At 34.7% G+C, this 26,757-nt stretch overlaps 1 protein-coding gene and 1 long non-coding RNA gene across 4 annotated transcripts in view; one reads left to right on the forward strand and one right to left on the reverse strand.

Moving 5' to 3' along the window:
- LOC110439363 (uncharacterized) overlaps nucleotides 1-6,566 on the forward strand; it is a 49,099-nt gene extending 42,533 nt beyond the window's left edge. Inside the window, exon 3 of the long non-coding RNA XR_002458177.3 lies at nucleotides 5,709-6,566. This is a non-coding gene — a long non-coding RNA (uncharacterized lncRNA). The remainder of the gene's footprint in view (nucleotides 1-5,708) is intronic.
- The window catches only part of drd4-rs (dopamine receptor D4 related sequence), a 116,602-nt gene that overhangs the window by 65,341 nt on the left and 24,504 nt on the right, over nucleotides 1-26,757 (reverse strand). Inside the window, exons 1-2 of one of the 3 annotated variants that reach the window (XM_073945983.1) lie at nucleotides 15,177-15,257; nucleotides 10,779-10,860 (exon numbers count right to left, since the gene is read on the reverse strand). The gene's annotated coding sequence lies outside the window, so the exon portion shown is untranslated. Of the gene's footprint in view, nucleotides 1-10,778; nucleotides 10,861-15,176; nucleotides 15,288-26,757 lie in introns of those variants that run through there. The other 2 variants (NM_001012620.3, XM_073945984.1) reach the window with 2 other exon arrangements.

The following is a 26,757-nucleotide window of genomic DNA, read 5'->3' on the forward strand; positions in this document are numbered from 1 at the left end:
ATACATGAGAACCTTTAAGTATAATTACACATTCTTAAGACCATGCTGTTATAACATTGCTAAATGCAATATTGCATTTCTATAGTTGTGATTGCCAAGTAGATGCTTTCCAAACTGCACATTTAGACCGATCTAGCACCTGTGATAGAGTGAAATGGACAGTAAATGGAAAGATTTGGACGGCTGTGTACTTATGTACTTATCCCTTCAGGACACCCAGCCAAGACTATCAGCAGCACCGAGGGAGAAAGCAGAGGAGCAGGTGGCTCTGGCAACGCAGAAAGTAGTAGAGTTTGGGAAACACATACAGAGAGGACACAAAATGTCATCTGTGAACACACACTCACATGCACAAGCAGACAAGTCATAAAGTACACAGGCAAGATGTGCATCCAGTCAAAAACAGGTTGCCACTTTAGGCGTCATTAAGTGGGAACATCTGGTACTGAACTCCAGCTTCACTTAAAAAAAAGCCACACACAGCAGGTTTAACTGCGCTCAGCAATAGGCTGTAAAAAAACATTCAACTTTCGAAGGCATGATCCTCATAACGACCATTTCCTTGAGTCTGTTTTATCATATTCGTGTGATTTTATGTGTACCATGACCAAAAAGGGATTTTATATTTCACTGAAAGAATGTGCTAAGAAGTAAGAAACAATAAGCCCATGACTGTGAATTCTTTTTCTTTTAAAGTATGTAAGTAAAACGATGCCAATTTAGGAGGATTTAAAAACTGAAATGTGAAGCTTACATTTTTATGAAAGCTGTTTTATAGTGAGATTGTTTTCATAACTTAGGTCATTTCAGGCGTTATGTTGTCATGGAAAATAAGGTTACAGTGCAGCTATATGAGCTTTTTATAGATTTCCTTGAATAATATGTTTATCTTTGTCTTTGTAAAGGTAACTTGCTCAAGCTTGTTTATGTATAGTTATGTAAAGCTGTTTGTGAATGTATAAGGTCAGCAAAGTCTAAAGTGCATGATAATTAAAGTTACTGTCTTTTAAAAAAGAAATAGATTCTGAACCACTGAAATGAGTCCACAGAGAATGCAGTCCACTTCAAATGCATGAAAAGCTTGCACACATAAATGTGAAATGCCCACTGTCAGATAAATCTAATTTTACTCACACAAACATATTGATCTTAACACTTATATTTATGGGATTGTTTCTTTGTGCACTAATGAAATGATCACTCATTATTAAAGTTTTGCATTTAAATGATCACACGTGCATATGAACTCTTACACCTTTGAAGCAATCATGCAAACATGCCATATCTTTGCATGTATAAAAGGATCATGCAGATATAAAAAGTATTTCATGTATAAAACTCTTGAACATATATACAAAGCTATAGGATCTCATAATGAACTACAAACTAAGTAAAGACTTAGTGGTGGAAAGCATGCTTATGATGGAGATTGGCATTTATTCTAATGTTTTATAACTAGATGCTGGATTAAAGTGTTTCTTATCAACAAAGACAAGCACAGAAGTCAATAATATACTGTATTTGACAGAATATATCTGCATACATCAGACATCATATTCATGTAGGATAAATTTAACAACATAATGGTGGCATAATGCCATGTACATATACAACTATTTTGAGCCATTCCAGCATTATGGATGTGACATTTGCAGTAAAATCTTAAAACATAAATTCACAGAGAAACCTGTTTGTATTTTTCAAAACAGCTAACCAAAGAGTTTAAGGATCAGAAAAATATCATTCTGTTAACCTTTTTTTATCATTTAAATCAGAAAAATAAACATGCGTTATGGATGTGATGAAAAAAAGTTAGCAGGTTTACAGTCTACCACATACTTTGTAAAAATATGATAGATTTTATTTGACATTTTTTGCATTCATGCAGAAAAAGCTCTGTTATGGATATGACAGATGTGAAATTGGCACTAGTGTGAGTTTGGTAAATAAAATAAAATAGTTTGAAAACATTAACATATATTTTTGAGTATTTTTAAAGCACTGTAAAATACTTGTGTACACAAAAAAAAAACGCTGAAATAGTTTCAATATTTTGTTGAGAACCTAATTTTTTTTCATGGCAAGGTTGACATTTGAATGGAATTGTTCTTATAAATTATATACTACATCGCCTCCAATAAAAACTGTCATCTCAACATGGTCAAACTGCACATGTCTACACATACTAAATTAACATCTTTAAAACTGCTGCCATAACATGTTCACAAATGCATACTAAGATGATCAAAAAACTCACAGTTCTCATTTTAAGGAAAATTTCACCCAAAAATGGAAATATACTCACTGCTATCTACCTTTATCAGTTAATTTCTTCTGTTGAGCATAAATTAATGAAGAATGGTATGACCTGAAACCACTGACCTCAACAGTATTTGTTTTTCCTACTATGAAAGTCAATGGTTAAAGGTTTTAGCATTCTTTAAAAAATCTTTCATTGTGTTTAACAGAAAAAAAAGAACAGTCACACTTTATTTTGATGGTCCGTTTGTTGAATTTAAGTTGCAATGCAACTAATTCTCAAAAGATTATAAGTAGACTGTTAGGTTAGGGTTGGGGTTAGGGTTTGTGTAAGTTGACATGTACTTGCAAAGTTTCTTATAGTAAGTTAAATATCTGGAGCAGTATCAACAGATATTTAGAAGAAAGTCAAATGGACCATCAAAATAAAGTGTTACCAAACACTCAAAAAGGTTTGACCACTTGAGGTAGAGTAAATATATATTTTCATTTTTGGGTGAACTATCATTTAAAAGTCTTTAGACCGCTATTTTAAGCAAACAATATCTTATTTGAACCAATAACAAACACTGCATTTACAACTATTGTCAACATGTCCTATGTAAATTACCATTATACGAAGGGATTTAAACAAAACAAATTTTTTAAAACAAATTTAGGAACTAATTTAGGAATTTAAAAAAGAAAAATAAGGACACTTTTTTTCACAGATTTCTGAAAGACCCTAATTAATGTTAACGAGAATACTCTTAACACATTGTTGCTATTGACCTTATTCTAAAACGCGGAAGTGCGCCTGTTTTCGCGATTGTCTTAGAACTTCCGATTCAGTCGCCTATGGGAGAAATGACTAGGAATAATAAACGGCAGAAAATGGCCAAACTACCTGCTCAACAAACAAATGTTTGCATGACTACACAGACCAAGAAGCATAATATAATAAGAAAATATTAAATAGCAACATCAAGCAGCGTAACGAGCAGTTGTTAACGACAAAAAATGAATGGAAGTGAATGTGACCGGAAGTCGCGAGACAAAAAGATTCAAATGGCAGCGCCCGCTCGACAGCTGAGAATAAGGTGAATACTCAAACAATAAATATTTTTACAGCCTTGCCCCATTGATAGGGCCTCTTGTTAAAAAAGACAAGGACAAATCAAATGATTTTGTTTCTGGTAATCAACTTTTGTCACAAGTGCTATTGATGATAGCTAGCCTGTTTTGAACCTGGAATACTGTTTTATCTCAAAAAGACACCAATTTTAAAGGAGGAATGGGTGGATCGATCTTGAAATACCAATGCTTATGTTGCATCAAGAGGATCGAACCTCACATAGAACAATTTTCTCTTTGCACGCATTTTGAAACGAGGAAACTCAGCAGTAACAAACAATGCTCAATAACAGCATGCATTCGCACAGAGGAAAAAAATTGCTGGTCAGTACTAAGGTTAACACAGAGAAAAGAAGCATCAAGTTGAGTTACCTCACTGCATGACACATTGGTGAAGTTTAGTAAGACAATTATTAAAAATGGGCTTTTGTGCCGTTTCATAAAGCCTTACATAGCCAGACTACTCCATTGATTTTTATCTTATTCTGTCCAGAGTACACACACTCAGACAGAAACAGACCATTTGAAGATGTGCAGCTACTAACCACAGTTCATTTTGCTTTCAGATGGATTTATCTAATTATAGCACCATAAAAAACAGCCAGTGTCTGAAAAGATTAAATTTGAATGGATGAATAAGCTTTCAGAATTTCTGTCCACCCAAATACTTTGAACTTGATGTTGTAAAATTTAAGATTTTTTTTTATAATGTTAATATATTATGCTTTTGCTTTTTATGAAAGAAGTAAGCGATCAAAATATTAGTATGATTTTTAAAAGTGTTTTATAATACATTCTAAAAGTAATATATTCAATAGGCATGCTCCCATCAAGTTTTTTGCAGCCTATACCCAGTACCACTTCCTTGATATGGTGATCTGCCAATAACAAGTACCAATTCTGATGCGTCAAGCTTTATAATGCTTAATGATAATTTTCCCTCAAAGTACGACTTTTAAGTGGAGATCTCTCCTTACCTAAGAGAATCCCTTAAACATGTCTCTTATAACCATTTAGTGTGGACATGTCATGGTCAGAAGCGGCGGCTTTGCAGCAAATAAAAAGGTTAACAAGAATTACTAATAAAAAAAAGATTTTAAAAAGGTTTAAAAATTACTAACAAAGCATTTTGGAAGCATTTAGAATTCAGAATTTAGAAGCATTGCAAATGATGGAAGAAGAATTCAACATGTCTCAATCAAAAAAATCTTTTGGAGCACATATCTATTGTATAAGTAGTTAAAATGCACACCTATAAATACATATTTGTTTATTGCAATAAGTATATTACAAAAAATATTCAATGAAATAAAAACATTATAAATTATTAAAGTTTTTAAAAAGTATTTTAAAGTTGTTTTGTTTTTATTTTAATAACATTTTCAGCCAGGTTTTAGTGAACTTGCAATATTGTAAAAAAAATACAGACCTTTTAGTTCTTATACATGCAAAAAGGCCTAAATACATGCAAGGCCATTCCAATATTTTGCTCTCCACCTAATTTGCATGATGACAGAGACAAAGATGTGCACTCGGGATATCTAACCTAACAAATGTAATGCTTACAACATCACCGTGCCTCTCGCGATCTGTTTCTGGGGCATTTTATCGTATTCACGGGCGTCACAGAGCTGCTATGAATATGTGCAAGACTCGCGGAGCTTCCTGCAGAGCTAATACGGTTGGATAAGACTGTATGAGGAGATCACTCTGCTCAATCCGTTTCAAATGTATAATACTTATGCTTCAGAAATCATTCCAACATGCTGATTTAGAACGTTTGGTGTTCTTGTTCTCATTCTTTTGGCAGTTATTCTATAATGTGTTGTCAACAGATGTGCTTTTTATACCTTTGATAAACTTAACAAATCTTTAAATAAAAGGATAAAAATATAACTAACAAGTATAAACAACACTGTAGTGAATGATCAAATGATGTTTTTATTATTCATGTAATTTATGATTAAAAAAAATTGATGCTTCTATCTATTTACATTTTATAAAATATTAACCTTCTACTAAAGAAACAGTCATCTTTATTTATGGATAGCCTAGAAATGAGTGCATTAACACACAATTCTCTCTTTTAAACATATAGTTTTGTGTGTGTTCATTCGTGCGTGTATGCATGTGTTTTATTTAATTCAGCATAGTTGCTCATTCTGATGCTGACACTGATGCCTCATCCACAGATGTAGAACATTCACCAATTTCTGGGGGGAAAAACTGTTGATTTGTTTAGTTTCTTTATTCATGCAATGCATAATTTTTAGTCTGTGACATTCAGCTGTGATTTTGCCAAACCAATGAATAAAAACATACTCTTTTCATTTCAGGATTCATACAAAACTGGGCTTCCCATCCCACTTTTAAAGCACACAGATGGGCTTATTTGATTCTCCAGCAGGAAAAGAGTGCGCTAGAGCAATAATTAGTGCGTTTTCAAGCCAAGCGTGTGTGAAAAGTGAAGGCAAGGGAAGAAGCTGTCATCCAAAATTGGTGCGACATTAAAAACAGCTTCGGGAAAGGTGATAAAGTGCGCGAGAGGTTAATGGAGAAATGTCACAACCTCTCCATGGATCAAAAAAACTACTTCAAACTTGCCGTCTGGTCTGAACTTTGGCTGCAAGGATGTTTAATGGCTTTGTAGCTGAAGCAGATGCTTTTTTTTTTTCGCTTTAGATACAGCACTAAAGCTCTGCTCTCGTCACTCAAGATGGCTGGTTTTTATGTGGGTCTGAAGAAGAGACTCAAACGTGTGTAAAAGCTGAGGACACGGTGACTCACACCCTGACCAGACCCTGGATGAGGGCATCTGGATTAGACTCGCACTGTGAAATGGAATTTTAGAGCTCAGAGAGAAGGGACAGCCATAATTTCCTGAGCTAAATCTCATCTTTCTTTCAAAAAACAAGCCCAATATCTGATCCATAGGAGGAGAGGGTTAAAAGCCACCAGGGATAAAAATCCTGCTGGCACTGGCAGTACTTTCCTAATAACATATATATTGCTATTTGATGTGAAATGTTCCAGATACATGCAGGGCTTTGAATGAAAGGCTTAAATTATAGATATTTTGAAATGCTGCGAGTTTATGTAACTATTTGGTCATTTGTTTGTTATTTTATAAATAAGTACTTTACAAGTATGTGAATGCTATTACATTAAAGGGCAATAAAGCTGAATCTATTGGGATTTTGTGGAAATTCATTTATGACATATACTACACTTCACTACACTAAAATATACTACACTTTTTAAAAAGACTGTAATTACAACTAATTAGTTTATTCCATGATAGTTCATTACAATAAAAAATGTTTCATTCTGACAGTATATAAAATTATGGAAACAGATTACAAACAAATTATGAATAAAGCAACAAAGATTTTAACCAAAAAAACTAATAAAAACCAGCAACAGCTTGTGTAGATCTTTTATCAGAGAGTGTAATCCAAAAGTTTCTTGAGTAACAAATTATTACAAAAATATTACAATGATTTCCGAAGTACAATGTGACTAAGTCTAAAAATTTGAACAAACTTGTTCAAACTACAAATTAAAAATTAGCAGAAACAACACAATTCTTGAGATTTAATTGGAACAACTTAATTTTTTATGTTCTATCCGTATAAATTTGTTAAAAGTGTTAAGTTAACTTAATCGATTTGTGTTGGGACAACATGAATGAATTGTGTGGAACCCTGCATTTTTTTACAGTGGTAATAAAATACATTTTAAGATATATAAAGATTGTTTTTTAGTAGTATTTATTTTTAACAATGCTTTTTTATTATTTAAAATATAAATTAAATTTCACATACTATTTTATTAAGTTATTTTATTAACCATGCTACATGGTTAGTATTCAAACTTACTGTACATTTTGAAACATTTGAATGGTACATTAAAGCATTACAGTCCAAATTTATGGAAGCATGTATCGATTGGGAGCAGAATATTGCAAATAAAATAACACTTCATAACATATTTAGAGACTATGAAGTGCCATATTGATTTAAAAATGCTTATTGTTTCTATTATTACTATTATTATTATTTTATGTTGACTTAACAATAAAAAATAACATTGTAATATTTATTTCCAAAATAATGTTTTTCTTGGGTCAAATTATTGTCGCATACATTTCTGAGTTTGATTCCCAGTGAAAGCAAGTAATGATGCTTTAGATTTTTTTTTTAAGTGCTTTAAAAAAAAATCTGAATACTGAATGTAACCACAAACCATGATTTTGTGTCACCAAACTTGACTGATTTCTGTGAGAATTTTGGGTTCATGTGGGTTCCAACAGGTCTTCTGCAGTATTTCAAATGATTGGGATGCAGTTCAACGAATAATTTATCAGAAAAATCTACCTTCTGCCACTTTTCCAAATGATCAATTAGAAGTCAAGGGATTATTTGTGGCTCTTACAACTGGGATCGACAACAAGACTTTTGCCAGCTAGCGTAATAGATTTAGAACTAAAGTTTGATTTGCTTTTTAAGAATGGGCTATATATATATATATATCAATTATTATATAATCTTAACAATCTTATTATATAATTGGAATATATTTTTTAAAATACTATTCAAACATGTCACCATAAATTAACAAAAGCATAGTAAAGAAGACTGACAGATGCTGCATATCTCCTTCTAACAGAAACAAAGTAGGCTGTATCACAAACCAGCACCAGTTTAAGCAGCAGCAGGAGCACGTTGATACGCTTCACTTTTCTTTTCAGAAAATTCATCTAGACCTGTGAGCATTCATCATCCCATAAACACTGCATGTATGTAATGAGCTTCTAATCACTCTGCAATCACATTGCATTTAATGAGGCTCACTGCAGTATTTGCACACACACGAAGGTGGTTGCATAATTGGCGACTACGTTTCCAAAACGGCAATATATTCCCTTTATAAACGTAATTGTAAATACTTCTCAAATAAGACCAACTTCATTATGCTAAGGGACACTGAATGCTGAGGTATCTATCTAAATGATAATTGTTGTTGTCAGTCCCACGAGAGTACCTTTCAGATATGAATATAATTTAATCTACTCATTTCTCACAATATCTATTCAGTGATACCTCTAATAAGGGGCTGGATGACCCTATGCAGTCCACAGGGTTTAGCAGTTAGTCCATTCATTACTAGCACAAAAAATGTCAATCATGGCGGTCTGGTCATTAATGCCCAGGGAATGAAGGTTTCTTTTCTCCTCTGGCGAGTCATTACTGTGGTAGAATAAATTTTATGAGTTTCCAAATAGTGTTTGCACCACACAATGTCTATTAGTCGTCCTCCTGTGGTGGAGATATTGACAGTCATTTTAAAATCCCCTGGTGTCAGTCAATGGCTTCCCCAGCCAATCCATTTACAAGTGATGGAGCCTCACGTTTCCTCGTATTTCTCAGGAATGGCAGTTTACTGGCGTCTCCATTTCAGTGTTAAATTGAAATAGTTAAACTGCTGTCCTGTTATTTATGCTAGCTATATAAGAAGATGGTTCTAGACAGTTGCAGATTACAGTGCTTTTATAGAGGAATTTCACTTATGTCACAATTTTGTCAGTTGCCTTAATGTGCAGTAATACTGGAGATACTTGGATGTAAACAGCAGAGGATTGCATGGTTAATGTTAAGGCTGCACAATATATCATTTCAGCATCGATATCGCAATGTGATCATTGACAATAGTCCTACGAAGGATATGCAATGTTGAGTTTGTATTAGAATTTAAATTTCCATGTGTTTTTTAGGCCTGTGACTGTATAATGATTTTAAAAGCATTTAGGCATAAGAAATTGTACCGTTTGTAACTTTAATATCGATGAATTTTACTGAATTATTTGTATTTTCATTATATAATGTTATACAAGGAAAACAAAAAAACCCTCTGTATTTTAATTATACCATGTTCTTTGTTGTATGTATTTGATTTTATTCAGATGCACTCCAACTCAGAATCATCCCAATCAATATAATATTATAATTTCGTGTTAATGGAGATATTGAAGTCACCTGGTGAAATTGTATTTATATTGCAATATATATCGTAGAACAACAAAATATCGCTAGATGTTTCTGATATCGTGCAGCCCTAGTTAATGTGCTACTAAATATGTTGTTCTGACGATTTAAGCTGTCCAAACCATGGAAATAAAAAAACAAGTGCAAGCTGCTAAATCATATGAAAAAAGGACTTCGCAGGAAAGGGTGTAATGTTTTGAAATACTGAATTTAGTAGATGATAAAAGAAAGATATGAAGAATATTAATTCAAATGTTAACCTAATATTGCACAGAAGTAGAGTAGAAATGATAAGAACAAACAAATATTTTATCAGGATTCTTGCCCAGGAAATCCTGATTCAGTTTGGCCAACCACAGACACATTTAGTTTCACTTTTTTGTTTATTAGTTTTTTTAATGTCTTCTGCTTGATTTGTTATAATTGTTGGCCGTCTATAGATGCTTTTTCCTGTTTGACCAATTAGTACATCCTAAAACTTGATAATTATCGATCATCTTCAGCAGCAATAAACAGAAAAATATGCAAGTTTCGTTCAGTCTAGTGGTATTGTTTACGTTCTATTGTTCTATGCCCAAACCTGCCAAAATTGGTTGGTGCTGTAGTGTCCAAGTAATAAAGTTGAGAACAGGGGTGTAGAGTAAAGGGTTTGGGGTATTAGTAAATGTACCATGAACCTGGGTTTCGGGCAGCATTGACGATGAATACTACACCAAAGTTGTGGAGCGAATGGATAAGATGTAGGAGAGTGTAACAAAAAGTGGAATTACTGGAATTTACCGGGAGAAATAACAAAACAAGAGGGTGGTGAGAGATGGATGTGAAATACAGGAGACTCCCAAGAAAAACTAAAATGTTGGCAGGTATGGCCGACTGATGATGTGTCTTTAAAACATTTTATGTAACAATGGCAGAATGTTACTTTTACTTTTATCCTGATTTGCACTGTTTTTATCTATTTTGTGGAAAAGTGCAACACCATACAAAGTGAGCAAACTGAGCAAGCCAGAAAGTGTCCATACAGAGTCAAACATATTTATATCATATAGGCATCATAGCAAAATTATAGACATTGTTGTTTTGTGGTATTTGTTTACTGTTGAACAAAGAAATCCTTTATCCATTAATAAAATGTTCCTTAAAATATCAATAGTGTGAAAAGAAACAATATTGCCTAGTAGTTTATTTTTTTTCTCAAAATTATAGGTTGAAGCACATATTTCCAATGTGTTCCTTTTTTACTTGACTGTCATATTAGATATATTTATTTTAAAAGTGCTATATACAATAGGAGCTAAGTGGAATTATTGTAAAGAGATGGATCAAATAAAAAATATATATATTTGCTGTTGCTTTACTTACCCTCAGATCATCCAAGCTGTACTTTTTCTTCAGTGGAACATCAAAGATGATTGTTGGCTGAAACTGAGGCCTACCAAACTTTCTAAAAGAAAAATACAGGCAAAACAAAATTAAAACCCACGGCTCTATACAAAACATTGAGGTCTGAATCTAAACAAATATTCTAAGCAAGATATTGACATTGACATTTTTACAACATTATTGCATAAAAACCACAGCTTTAGCATGTTAAAGGTCTGGAGCAAAATCACACGTGAGCTGAATGCCGATGCTGTTTGTTTCAGCTTTTCCTTAAGTTGCATCATCCAAGATAAAATGAACAGGCTTAGGACCGTATAATGATGACCTGAAGGTGGGTAAATTTACAGCAAATTTTAATTTTGGTGAACTCTTTGATCTCTTTAAAGATACAGCTCACAAAAGATATCTAATCTGAAAATTAAAGTGTAGTGGATTTGCTACAATACCTTGAGCCACACAGGATCATTTGGGACAGAAAAATGTCATGGAGCAAGGAGTGTGCTTAGATAATTGCTGTGTATAAAACAGCAATACAAACATACTTGTCAGAAGACATGGGATGATAACTGTTTTTAGGTATACCACGATTTGGAAAAGTCAAGATCTTAAAACGTCAACATTTTCTGCTATACCATTCGTAAATTATGAGTAAGATTTTTTTATTTATTTGTATATTTTTTAGGACAACAGTATCTCCAGCAGAAAAGATATCCAAAGATGATGGCAGACAGTCAATGATTTATTGAATTATTTTCAATAATGAAAATACAGTTTCCTGCATGTTTACTGCTCCAAAATATAACAAATGTTGCTCAAAATGATATATATTGCGTTCAAATGGGAAAAACGTTTAGGTTTTTTACCCAGACATTTAAAAAGAGCATATATTAGAGCAGTAATTACAATACTGTCAAACCGTGATATTTTTATCTAAGGTTATCATACCTTCAGAATTTTATACTGGCCCATGCCTACCTGTCAGTACCACAAGCCCCCAAACTGAGCTAGCATCTTCTTTCAAAGTTGCCCAATTTTCTTATAAATTCTATTTAATAGTTAATGTTCATTAATATTAATGTAATTTGGGGCAAACTATGAGGTTAAACAAACAAATTTCTCCAATCCGACCCTCAGCCTAAAAGCTGTTGGACAAGTTTGACACCCCTGCTTTCCCCCTAGGCCTTAGTGCCCACATACGTGGACAGCACATTTAAGCTCTTAAGTGGCTATTTAAAATATTTTGAATGTTTTAGATTTTGTTACAGACTGTTTTGCAGCATATGAAATGTCCCAAACACTATTTTTAACTGTCCAAAATGGGACAAAAAAAATGTGTTTTTACTCTCTGATAGTCAAAACATGTTAAAAAAATGTATATGTTATATATGCATTAAAAAACAGTCAGGAAAAAGTGTTTTATGTAAATTCAGACCACGAGTCCACATATATGGACATAATTTTTCCCTAAAAGTACATCATATCCTAAGATGATAATTAGGTTTTATTCTAATTAGGTTCCAATTTGCCCAAATAGCAAAGAGAAATAAAAATACATGTAAAAAAATGTCCATTTTAAGCAACTTTCGAGGGATTAATTCATTCATTTTTTCTTCAGCTTAGTTAAAACAGAAATGCCAACTGGCCCAGCTGGTACTCGAACTAGTAAACTTTCTGCTCTGAGGCGCAGTGCTAACCACTGAGCCAACGTGCCGCCCGTGATTAATAATCAAATTTCAACTAATTAGACCGCCAAACAATGAATTAAGTTAGGAGTGAAGTCCACTACTAAAAGTCATAATCATATGAAAAAAATATCAAAATCTGCTTTCAAAAAACAGGCGTGAAATCCACTTCAAGGTTGTTGATTTACAGAAGAAAAGGTTTCAAAAATACTGTGGGGAAAAAATCACTTAATTGACTTATGACTTACTATGAGTGTTTCATTATCTAAATTTTTACAGTTACACAGATGTCTACCTAAAATGCAACATAAAAAAAACTTGTTACTGAAAAAGCAACAACTTTTCAAAACAGCTGCAAAACCTAAAATGTAGTTGGCTTGTGTGAATGTAGTGTAGATTAAAGTAGCTGAGTGGCTTCTACGTTTGCTCGCTTTCTAGGCACCATCTGGATCACGTTACCTTCTCCTTACTGTCTCCTTCCCATTAGTGTCCTAATCCAACAACTTGTTACATCAGGCTGCCAGTTGGAGGCAGTTCACTTGATCACGCTACGTTTTAGATGTTTGGTATTCGAGGCCTCCTCAGCATCCATGTTCACATCTCACCACGAAACAGGCTCCCTCGCACCTGCTCCCATCTCCCCCTCAGCTACGGCTGATTGCTGCTGGAGCTCGCAACCCCCCTGCAGATAATCATCTAATCAGGCAGCTACGGTGGGCCGTGATTGCTTTTCCAATCAGTTAACCCTCCTTCACCCTGATTCACTCACTGAGCTGTAGGTACCCAGTGCAGCTGCCATCAGCACCACTAATTAAAACTGGAAGACCATGACTGACTATGAGAAGCGATGATGAGGTGGCTGGAAAGTCATATTATATTGGGAAACTGTTCATATTGCTACTGAAAGGGACTGCATTGGTCTGTGCAACATCTACAACTTTCTTAAAGGAATAGTTCACACTTGAAGAGCACCTAGGATGCAAAAGCAAGCTGTTTGAACAAAACTGTGTAGATATAATGTGTCCACAGTCATATTGGAGTGATGTAAACACAACAAGTCTTTTTTTTTAATTTCCTGACATTAAAATAGGATCCAAATCCCAGCGATTATGAGGTCCACCAGAACATGACGTAGAAGTGAGGTTTTCCTTGTCCACCAAATTGGTTAACAGGCATGTATTAATATGTCTAATATGTTGTAACGTGTATACACATGTCCCCAGAACAGAATTTGTAAAGAAACTGTGATTAAAAGATCTGTTCCAACTCTCTGTGATCAGCTGCACCTCAAAAATGTGTCCGTGGAATGAGTCCAATGTTTGTAATAATAAAGACAGTAAAATCACTATTCATAACCAATGGAATCAGCATAGCCACGTAGAGGCTATACAAGGACACTTCAAGTACTGTAAAAACTGCAAAAACAGTGTAAAGTTAAACGTGTGTGTGTGTGTGTGCGTGTGTACTGTGATCTTTATAATGGCAATTGTGTGTGACTCATTGCATTGATTGCTTGAAATAACTCCACCTCAAATACATTAATTAAACTTGTCATATTTGACTCATAAACTGAGTTTGTAATCCATAAACTGATCCTGAATGAGCTGTTTATCTGATGTGATGCAGTAGCCAACATGCATGTGGAAACAGTGGGCAGGGAGAAGCAGCTCATTTCTAAAGCACAGGTCAAGCAGCTAATCTGTCATCAGAGGTTAAAATAAGCATGTTTCGGAGGGCATAATACACCAAAGATTTATCTTACATCTTGTAAAAGGGGGAAAATAAGAAGCCCTTCAAATGGGAATCTGCTGTTAATTTACTCACATTGTAGAATGTGGTAGAACATTGAAGACAGACGATTTTTAGCTGAAACCATGTGGGCATTCATTAAATGGTTAGCACTTTGATAGTCAAAAATATATATGCATATGGGCAAAACCAAATTAATATTGCTTCTGAGCATACTTTAAAATCTTACTAAGAGAGTCTGTGCAAGTCACTGAACATTTTTTACAACATTATTACACTTAATCCACATTCTTGGCATGAGCATGAGCTTCCTGTCACATTATAAAATATATTAAACATTGACTATCTGTAAAGATTTAAAGTGAGTAATAATACTACAAAGCAATACTTTTAACATTACTCATAGTAAATAACACTTTTTGAACCATAATATAGTACTTAAAATAGTCTGTTGTGGTAATTATATCAATTATGTAGTAGCACAACTATTATAGTAAGATAGTCAACCAGGGTATATTTATATTTATTGTATTATTATTCTATTTATCATTATTGTATAATATTTATTGTATCTACTTACTGTATTTTACAATTTATCAGTTTACTAATAGACTAGTGTGCTGCAGCATTCATTAGCATAACTTATGCTTATAGTTGTATATGTTTCTGTATTTTAAGTAAAGTACATTACACGTTACAATAATATGGTAGAATTGTTAAAAAAAACACGATAGTATTTACTATAAATTACTACAGTATTTATACGTATGGGAAAAGGCTATTAAAAACAGAGATGCGTTTCCATGACGTAACTTAAGTAACATTTAATGTTAAGGTCAGACTATTAGCCTACTGTCAAGTGCTTTTGTTTTGATATCCATTAAACTCGGCTTTAACCATGGTATTGCTTTTAAACAACAGTTTAACAAACTTAACTGTCATGTACCTGTTTTGGCTCAAAGACGTAGCAGAAACAACAAACATCCTGCCTCTCCAAACAGCAAACAGCAGTGTTTTGTTCCTGACTGAATCAGTGCTCCAAATGAATCGAGTAAATGACTCGATGACTCACTAACAAAGATTATCTGATGAATTCGAAAACACTTCTTCACTTTGCTTGGGCTTATTCTCTTCATTAGAAGGCACCACAGCGGAAAAAATCGCCAATTACAATCGCAAATGTATGTTTTTCCACACATTCTCCAGAATCACAAGACAAAAATGACCACCTATCACTGTCGCCATCTATTGGCAAATCAATTTTGACTGCAAAATAAAAAAGTGAAAATTTGCTTTTATGTATGAAATTATATATATATTATATATAAATTATATGTTTACCCTGCTGAAAAAACAGCTTAAACCAGCATAGGCTGGTTGGCTGGTATTAGCTGGTTGGCCAGCGGGGTTTTGGTAATTTCAGGCTTATTTCCAGCCAAACCAGCTATGTCCAGCTTGAACCAGGCTGGTCAAGCTGGTTTTAGTTGGCTTTAGCTAATTATTTTCCAGTCTGACCAGCTAAGACCAGGCTGGAAATGACTGGAAACCAGCCTGGAAATGGCCAAAACCCCTCTTAAACCAGGCTGATCAACCAGCTAAATCCAGCCAACCAGCTTAGGTTGGTTTAAGCTGTTTTTCAGCAGGGTAGTGTTCAAAATCAAAACCGTTGTTCATTTTTTTACTTCATTTTTTTGCAGTAAAACCTTGGTCAATTTTCATAAGATCTGACATTTTTCATAAGTCTGTCTGAACTTTCCAACACTGACAAGCAGAATGATAAAACAGCAGTCTCAGTGGTGTTACATAACAAACATATGCATAAATATTGCACATCAAGATAAGCGTACACTCAACCTATCAAATTCAAGGACCGGAACTAACTGCTGTAGGCTAGTATTAATTTTAACAAACAAACAAACAGAATATAATTCATAATGTATTTCACTGTTTGTACTTCATCTGATGTTCAATGTTTGAAAGCATACTGTTGAGCTCCCAGTTCAGGGTGAAGATTTGGTCTAGAAGCCTATAATTAAGCAACGTAGCAGTTTCCTTAACATTTGGATGGATTAACTGCTTTCTGCATTGAAGGATGTGACTGTCGGCCAGGCCAACAGCAACACATGGCGCCCACGTTCATTTGTCGGCTTGGGTTTCTAGACATCTGTGGGCGGGACAGTAAAACACCTGAGGGGCAGATTTCTGGCTGGGAGCGGGCATATGTTGCACTGGAGGAGCAGAGTGACAAAAAGCGTCCAACACAGCTGAGAAGCGACACCCTGACATTTCACATTTATATTCATCTGGGCTCTGTAGGGAGATCACACAAAAGATGAAGATTGGGAGAGAGGCCACGGGCTCGAGCCTGGGGAGAGTAACAGAGTATTAAAGCAGATGAGTCAATAATGTGTGAAAAGCAGATGAATGTGAGGGAAATAAATGAAGAGATGCAGTGAAAATGAAAAAGGGATTATGTATTATGGAGCTGATGGCCTGGCTATGAGCATAAAAACAGGCCAATTTCATTTTATCAAGGATTTGTAATTTGCGCTCGCTGTTTACCGCCTCTTGTCCTCTGAAGGGAACAAGAAGGTGACATGATCCAGTGTTTGTCCCTTTCTTTGTCCTTGCTCTTTACAATTATATTGCTGCATTTAATTAACTCAGAATAACCTGTGGTTGAATTTCAATTCATTTTACATAAGTGCTGGGTGCATATGGATTATGTAATCTGATTACAAAAATTTAGTACTTGTAATTAGATTACATTACATTTAAAATACTATACAGATACTTTTTATTGATTACATGATGGGGCGACGCGGTGGCGCAGTAAGTAGTGCTTTCACCTCACAGCAAGAAGGATGTGGGTTCAAGCCTCGGCTGAGTCAGTTGGCATTTCTGTGTGGAGTTTGCATGTTCTCCTAACGTTTGCGTGGGTTTCCTCCAGGTGCTCCGGTTTCCCCAACAAGTCCAAAGACATGCAGTACAGGTGAATTGGGTAATTTTCTCAAATTGTCCGTAGTGTATGTGCGTGAATGAGAGTGTATAAATGTTTCCCAGTGATGGTTTGCAGCTGGAAGGGCATCCGCTGCGTAAAACATATGCTGGATAAGTTGGCGGTTCATTCCGCTGTGGTGACCACAGATTAATAAAGGGACTAAGCCAAAAGAAATTGAATGAATGAATGAATGAATGAATACATGATTACAATATGTATTCATTCATTTTGCTTCAGTTAAGTCCATTTATTAATCGTGGGTCACCACAGTGAAATGAACCGCTAACTTATTCAGCATAAGTCTTACATAACGGATGCCCTTCCAGCTGCAACCCACTACAGGGAAACCTCCATACACTCTCGCATTCACACTCATACAGACAATTTAGTTTATTCAATTGACCTATGCCATGTATCTTTGGACTGAGGGTGAAACTGGAGCACCCGGAGAAAACCCATGGGAACACAGAAATACTCCAAACAGAAATGCCAACTGGCCCATTCAGGACTTAAATCAGTGACCTTCCTGCAGTGAGGAGACAGTGCTAACCACTGAGCCAATCTGTTACCCCATGATTACAATATGATTCTTAAAATACTAACTTTCACAAATAATTGTTTCTAAAAATCTTGCCAAAAATAAATAAAACTTAGAAAGACTTTGGCATGTAGTGTCATTTGCATGTTTATTTATGCTTAAACCTGTTCTATGGGTGAATTGTAAAACTTAATATGACACGTTTGCATGTTTACCATTAATAATCACAAATTATTGGACTTAACTTTTGATTTTACATTACTTATGTCTGAATTAATAAACACACAATCCAACAGTTTGGGAAAATGTCATATTAATATATTATTATTAACTTCAAATTGTCAATAACGAAAAATGTTATGTATTTACTTTTTCTTTCTATTCAGATGAATGTGGTACAACAACATTTTTATGTGATGAAAAAAATGCTTTGTAAATGCATATAAACACAAATGTAGTCAGATATATTATCTAAAAGGTGTATTCTAGATGTTTATGCAATTATCATTCTGTAATTTGTCATCATTAATGAACAATAATGGCAAAGTAAACTACAGTACCAAGCACTCTTGAACATTTTTTGTAAGCAACCATCCCAAGTTCTCAAGTTAAGTCGCTCTCATGTTGGCAGAGACTTTAACATCCCAACAATCTCTGTGGGCATATGGCTCTACTTTGAATCACTGCATAATGTTTGCCATATTTCATATGTGGGAGAGACATCTCAGATACTGAGGAGGCTCGGTTGGCAGGGACATGTGTGTAGGGAGTGTGAAGGCATTTGGTCATTTGATTGTGAGCTGTGTGAAATCATTGCCAGGGTGGCTGACAGCCAGCTGCCTCTGTGATTCATTTGCAGAAATGAACTATAATTTGTTTCCATCTTTCACATAATTACCCCACTGACGGTCCAGGTTTATGACTGAAAAGAAAAGGGTACATGCAATTAAAGTCATGAAGATGAGCTTCGGTTGAGATCTACAAGAAATCAGATCGACATTAAAGATGAAACTGGGGAGGATTTGAGACTCAGAGAAAGGTGAGGTGAATTGAGACAAGATGAAATCAGACTAAACACAACTGAAGTAAGAAGGGAGAGAGAGATTACCAGGATGAGATTCCTGAGAAAGCTGAAGAAGAATCAAACAATCATGTTTCCAAACAGGGTAGTGGCACTTTGAGAGTTTTTTGCTCAACCTTAGAATCGAAATTAAATGTACAGGATAGGGGGAGGTCAAAGGAGGTGAGGGACACATCTTATGTGTAAATCTTCAATCAGAAGTGAAGCAGAATTTAGATTTGTACATCCCTTCGTGCCTTTTCAACTTGCAATGCTGCCTCAGAGGGCAACATTTTTAAGCTTTCTGATGCAACCGCATTATGACTTGTTGGTTCCTAAATTAGTTTTTTAAAGAATATCATGAATAAATCATGTGTGCTGTGTGCAGCGCTGTGTCTCCACTTGCTTTCTCCAGCTCTTAATCTCCTCTATCGCTTTTGATTTTGTCCAGCACTGGATCTTCAGTGTTTCTGCATGCTCCATTCAGCCTGAAGTCTCCTGAGTTCCCACGCAGCCTCCCTCTCCCACATCCTCTTCCAAACCCAGACTGTACTTTGGTCCAATCTCTGCTGGCTCCTGGCCAGCTTAATCTGGTGGTATGAATGGTTAGGGATCCCAGATTCCACAACTTCCAATGAAAACAAGAGTTGCACTGAGATAAAATTAGATTATGAGCAGGGCTGCCAATATCGATTTTGGGCCCTATGAAAGAATATTTGAGGTTGGCAGCTTCCGGTGAAGCTATCCCTTATTGGGAACACTTGTAAAGAGTGATGACATTAGAATGAAAGATGAAATTATGGTACCACAAAGAAAGAAGAAAACATCACATAACAATCATTAAAGGCTACAATGGAAGATTAGAGAGCTATGTCTACTCCAGAGTTCCCAAACTTCAGCCAGCAACCGCCAAAAAAACAATGTCAGTGACTCGTGACTCTCAATATACTCAGAGGTGGTTATAAATATACAAACCTTGCAAACGCAAAATGGCTCATACACATCAATAGGCCCAAGTCTATACTTTGTTTAAATTTGGAGAACGTCACTCGGAGAACATCTTCCATGTTCGTTCATGGCCTGTATTTAATGAAGTGAAAGTGTCAGAAAGTTTACCCTAGTGTCATGTAATCAATCTGCTGCATCTGGCACTATTGCTGTATCTTTAATTTAACATAATGAGACCCCAGGGGTCGCAATCCAATAGAAAAAAATGTGCTGTTTTATAACTATTACTATATTTTATCTTTTGTAGCATATGGACAAAATATGCTCATTCTAATAGTTCCATAAAACTATCATTATCCCTTGACCCCTGAGGGGTCCCGGCCCCCACTTTAGGAACCACTGAACCACTAGTCAACTCAACGGGCTAAAGATAGACCTCCTGCCCATGCTCAATGCATTATTCTTTGATTTTACTGTATCCTGAGGCTCTGTCATAGGTATTACTCCATATGGACTGACTTTTGCCATTACCTTGTGGTCGCGCACATTTCTTGAAACTGTATGGATGCAAAACTTTTTGAATCCACCAAATTTAAATACCTTGATCATTGCAGTCTGAACGTAGCCTAACCCAGTGTTTCTCAACCATGTTCCTAAAGGACCACCAGCTCTCCACATTTTGCATGTCTCCTTAACCAAACAAACCTGATTCAGATCGTCAGCTCATTAGCATAGACAGAAAGGCCTGTAATGGGTTAGACAGACAAATGAGACATCCAGAACAAGCAGTATTGGTGGTCCTTCAAGAACATAGTTAAAAAAAAAAAAAACTGGCTTACAACTGCACAGTACTTCAATGCACATTTAGCTCAATGGGGTAAATGTCATTGAAGTTGCTTAGGATAAGAAGTAGCATCTGCTTAGTGGCACATATCAGTAATAACAGAGACTTGTGCACTCTGCCCTACGTGGGTGAGGAAGGGGTTGGCTTGTTCTTTATAAAATGAAAAGGCCTTCAGTGACTCACGGCCAAGAGAGGCAGGTCAGTGGGTGTGAGCACAGACAGGTACACTCTCATTATAAGCCCTAATGATCATCCTTCATTGACTGCTCCATCAGGCAGAAAGTGATGAAGATAAGGAGAGAAGGATGGACTGATTGGGAAGTGAGACGACAATGATGAGGACCATCGACTAGGCATGGCTTATTTTTAAATATTGAGGATGTTTCTAGGCAACTCAAGTGACTGTCCAATGATTATAAGGAATCAGTGATCGTCATTTTAATCTGAACCTAACAAATTCTGATTACAGAAAAAACAAGCATGAAGTGGAAATATAATGTGTGGGAGTGGAAGAAACTTCCAGAACGTTTAGTTTCTCTCTGTAATTTTAATTTTAGTCTGCTCATGGCAAAGTTCAAAAACACTGAAATCTTTTCATCTGCATTTTCGGTAATGATGTGAAATTGGCCTGTTGGCTGTGAAATGTGACAGAATTCAGCTGTGATTAGGTGTGCGTTTGCGTGTTTATGTTTGTGTGCCACTCGTCCACTTTCGGAGCACAGCATGAGAGCGCCACTTTGTCTTAATCCACTTTGTGTTGACCTCACCATGGCATGAAAAGCTGTTGTTTGCCACAGTGGAAAGTAATCCAAACCATTAAAATGTGTCAGACTAACCTTAGGTTTATTGAAAGAAACTATTTAAAGAGAAGAATGAAAGGAGTAGAAGACAAGGTGGATGGAAGGAAACATTGCTAATCTCAGGGTCAGCAAATTTAAGCAAGGATTTTGGTTAACCTCTAATCCTGCCTTGTTGGATTGGATGGCTGCTCACATCAGAGCAAAATGGATTCTTGGAAATAAAAAAGAGGGCAGGTTTGTGTGAAATAATAGGGTACAAGAGTGTATTAACAAGATTAAAGTATACTTTCTTTTTACTCTGCATTTTAAGTGTGCACTGTGTATGGTGCATATTTGTCACCCTAATCATAATTAATCATAATCTTTATAATAACATATATGTGCACAGTTCACACACTGTGTTTTGAATGACTTTTTTTTGTTTTTATTTTCTTTTTTGAAATTTTTTGAGCTAATACTACAAGCAGTTTTGTGTTTAAAGATATCTAACATACCAAACAAATGTCTAAGCAAAAATGATGCTAAATTTGGGCTGTCAGTGAAAATCTAAAAGACATAAAACAATAGTTCAAAAATAGACTGTTCATCAAATAAACAGGAATGAATGACTGTACATCTGAAGTCTGTCTATTTGTCTACTTTTTTTAGCTTGCACACTCACAAAAATGCTTTTTATACAAACAAAAACATGCTTGCTGGGTGGCTTGGTCCTGTGCGTCAATCAAAAAAGAAACAAGAAACTACTGAAGACAAATGACAGCAGATTAAAAATACCAGCAGCTCTAGCTTAATACAAATAAGTTAACCAGATTTTTCAAAATAAATGTTATCAAATGGAGTATATGCTTTTGATTTTGACAATAAAATTGTCATAATGCTGTCTTATTAGATTATGTGATCCTGTAGTTGTACATGAGACCAAAATATTTTTTGAGGCCCCGTTTCCATTAGCCATTTTTATCGAGTCTGATTTCTCACACTTTACTTTACTTTCACTGAAGCTTTCGGTGTGAAATAATACGAAAAATCCATGTACTGTGCCTTACAAGTGAGCAGGAGAACAAGAAATTAAATGTATGTGGATGGCAAATTCAAATTTGATTGCAATTGTATTCTGGTACAACATAGTGATGTATGTATGAACAGTTTGTTTTGATCCACTTTCTCATAGCACATACCATACTAATGTTGAGGCATGGTCAAAGAGTCTTTTGTGGCTGTTGTAATCCCTTCGAAAATATTTTAGAAAAAATGTTTTATTTTAAAATATTTTAGACACTATTTACATCCTTATCATCCATCAAGGATACGTTAAAGCAAAATCTATTGTGACATTTCATCCAAAAATAAATATTTACTCCCTATTTACTTACCATGAAGAGGTTTATGAGCTTTTTTCTTCTGTTAAACAAACAAACAAAAAAATAAAGTACAACAGCAGTATATAGAAGTATAACTGCAGTAAAATAAAGGCAATTGCAAAATTGCTATTCAATGAAATATAAACACAGTTTAAATGCAGTACAATAAAGTTCAACAGCAGTATAAGTGGCGGTATACTGGAGTAAAAACAAGTAAATTCCATCTTTACTGCACATGTGCTGCTGTAGTCTAGTATGCACTTGTGTTCCAAGGGGTTTGTTCTTCAACATCTTCCAAGAATAGTTTGTACTTTTTTCATTGATTTTTTTTTTTTTTTGGATTCAATTTTCTTTCTAATTAGAATTTTAAGAGTTTATTTGCAAAAACAAATATTAAAAAATAACTGCAATGAACTGAACAATACAACAGCAGTAGCCTATATACATGGATAACTGTGGCAAAATTCAATGCAACTTCCAAATTGCAGTATAATGAGGTATGAACACAGCTCAGCTACAATGTAATAAAGTTCAACAGCAGTAAAATAACACTAAATAGTAACAAAAAAAAAAAAAAAAACACTAAAAAGTAACACTAAATAAACTGAGAGGGGAAATATAGTGATATGTTATATAATTTATTGCAGTCAGGAACATAAGTATTAAAAGTGCACTTTAGTTTTATTATGTATTGCAGTATTGTAGATGTATTTCTGTAGTCACTTATACTGTACCTCTGAAAAGTGCACTACAATATATTGTGATAATATTATTCAGTAAAACAACCGAAGTACTAAAACCTCATTTGGAAACTATTGTCCACCAAGCAGAAAAATAATTGTACTTCAGTTGTATTGTAATAGTGTAACGGCAGTTATACTGTAGTAGTATTTCAGTTGATTTGCAGCAGTAGTACTGCATTAAAGTAGTAGTATTACTTCAGTACTATTGCAGAAGTTGTACTGCAGTTGTACTGTACTTCAGTTGTATTGCAGTATTTATACTGCAGTTGGTTGTATTGTAGTACTTCAGTTGTATTGCAGTAATACTGCAATATACTTAAATAATGCAGTTTGTTGTGTCCAAAAAAAGTACTTTACAGAAGTTAACTAAAACGGCAGTATTCTTTAAAAAAATAAATAAATAACTGCAGTAATTTTTTGTGAGGGAAATGGAAGGCATTGATCCACGATTTTCAAAATATATTATTTTGTGTTCAACAAGATAAAAACTCAAACAGGCTTGGAACAAGTGGAGTATAAATAATTGATGATGGGATTTTTTTGAATACCCAGTGTAAATGTTGCCAAGGATACAAAACAGAGGAGATATCACAAAATTAATTTGCGTGAAATAGAGAGGGGTAATGGAATTACTTAACCTTTAATGTAACCCAAAAGCTGCTATCTATTTTTGTTACCTGAAATAAGTTTACTCTGAAAGTGCCAATCCATAATTGCCAAACAAATGTATGACTAAGGCTAATTGGACTAGCTTGGTGTCAGCTCTGATAAGTCTTAACAGTATTATGGATGTCTAAGTCATTGTCAGCACTTTCTGCAGAATATTCACAGCTATATGGCACAAGGTATGAAGGCTTCTTTACCTTCCTTTAAAGCATACGATCTTAAACTCAATTTCTTGAGGGCTGCAGTTCTGCGCAGTTTTGCTCCAACCCTATTAAACACAGTTGATCCAAATAATCGAGTCATAAACTGTGCTTGATTGGAGCAAAACTGTGCAGAGCTGTGGCCCACCAGGAATTGAGTTTGAGACCTATGCTTGAAATGTAGTTGATTATGCTACATTTTGTATCATGTTCACGTTTGATTGATAAGTGGATCTGATTATGAAGACCCTCTAAATAACTCAAGGTAATCACTGATAATGGTGTCTTGCTTGTAGGAGAACTCAACATTCAGTAAATCTGCTGGTCGTCAGCATCTGTGAGTGGCAGCAGAATTTTTGGACTCGTTCGGAAAGTGGGAAAGAGGGTGGAACTAATCGGCCAGAGCTCATTCTCCGACAGCACTCGTTCTCGTAAATCTGGAGTCTGATGCTTTCGTGGCTTTAAAAACAGACTTGTATTTTTGAAAAGAAGGATGTTGTTAGAGGCATATCATGGCAAGGTATGATTTAAGGTGACTCAAAAATTAAATTCACTTGATTTGTATCATTTACTTGATTCAAACCGTCTGAAAGACACAAAAGAAGATATTTTGAAGAAAGTTAGATAGCCTACCTGGTAACATTGACTTCCCTAGTTGTAGTTTCTTACTATGGAAGTCAATGGCTAAAAGTTTTTAGCTTTCTGCTTTATGTTTTCTTTTGTGCTCAACAAAAAAAAGCAACTTATAAACGCTTAAAAGCACAGCAGTAAATAATGAGTATCCTACATTTTCATTGTAAGTGTACTATCCCGTCAGAAAGTATTTATATTCATTGTCATTGTCATGGTCATGGTCCGCTGAAAGTAATTTGTTAATAATATTGGATGGATGCACTAAGGAGAATCATGACACCACCTTAAAAATTAGTTGAAGTTCAAGTTCCATTTATTTATAGGCTATAGCACGTTTCCAGCTGCCACAAGGCTGACAAAGTGCTTTATAGTGAAAAAATAAACAAACTGTATGGGCATAAAAAACAGCAACATTAAAATTAACCTGCAGCTTTAAAGTCAAACAGTTTTGTTTTTTGTTTTTTTAAATGATGTCTGTAGTGAGATAATGGAAAAAAAACATACAATCTTTGATTGTTTTACCTTTACCTCTGAGGTGGAAAAAGCTTTAAAAGTTGACGCTGTTATGTCGGAGCAGATATGTTTGACGATGTTTGATTATTTGCACATTTTTATATGGTGTCATAAACCTGACAACTAGGATATTGACACAGTTGCACAATGTTTGTGTCCACGTAAAGTGGTGAAATGTCCTCTAGTGCCAGCTGTGCCCGTACTTAGAGGGCATCAGCAATAAAGTCAAGCACTAACATGCTGGCAAAGAGCCTTATTGAATACGTCGCTACACATGGACAAATAATTAAACGTGGGTATTGTTCATGTTTGAACTCTAATAATAGATTACCCTCTTCTGGTAATCATATGCAACTGCAGCTAAGTATTTGTAGTTGTCACAATGACTTTTTACTGTATTTTCATAGATCTTTAGTGTACATAGCTTTAAATGTTTTTAAGAAAAGCTTTAGATTGAATTTTTGATTGAAGAAACAGCATGATTCTCGATTATCAATGAAATGTCTTTTAAAACAGAAGGAAATATATATATATATATATATATATATATATATATATATATATATATATATATATATATATATATATATATATATATATATATATATATATTATTGCTGTATTTGGTGTTGAAATTAAACATTCTGTCAAGCTAAGTGTTGATAACACATATTTCTACATACATGTGCTCTTTACACATCAACATATGTCAAGTTAAAATAAAATGCTTTTGAATATAGAAGCAATGTTAAAAGAAAAGGGATTTTTAGAAGCAAAATAAACTATCAAATAAAAGTAATACTTCTTCTGTAACATTTCTTTAAATTATTATTTTTTTCCTGGTCCCAATGCGTCTTCTGTAATTTTCCCTGCCGTCTCATCCCCGGACTGCATTCTGTCAACCAAATTATGCAAAGCACAGGATGGTAACCAGCAGAATCTGATGTAAAAGCAGAACGATTAGTTTACGTATAAATGCTAAATAACAGCAAACTGGGCTATCAAAAAATAAAATGCTTAAATTACATTTTAGTCTTGCAGTATCAAATAAAAACTCTCACCCAATATAACCGGGACCCGGAAACATATCATTTCTGTATAAGACAAACAAACAAACAAACACATGTTCAAACCTTTTAAAAAATATTTTATTAACATTAAGAATTGTTTGTAAGGATACATTTTTTTCAATTGGGTATATATTTCTGTTGTTGATAAAT

The sequence above is a fragment of the Danio rerio genome, chromosome 4 (genome assembly GCF_049306965.1).
Source record: "Danio rerio strain Tuebingen ecotype United States chromosome 4, GRCz12tu, whole genome shotgun sequence".
NCBI lineage: Eukaryota > Metazoa > Chordata > Actinopteri > Cypriniformes > Danionidae > Danio > Danio rerio.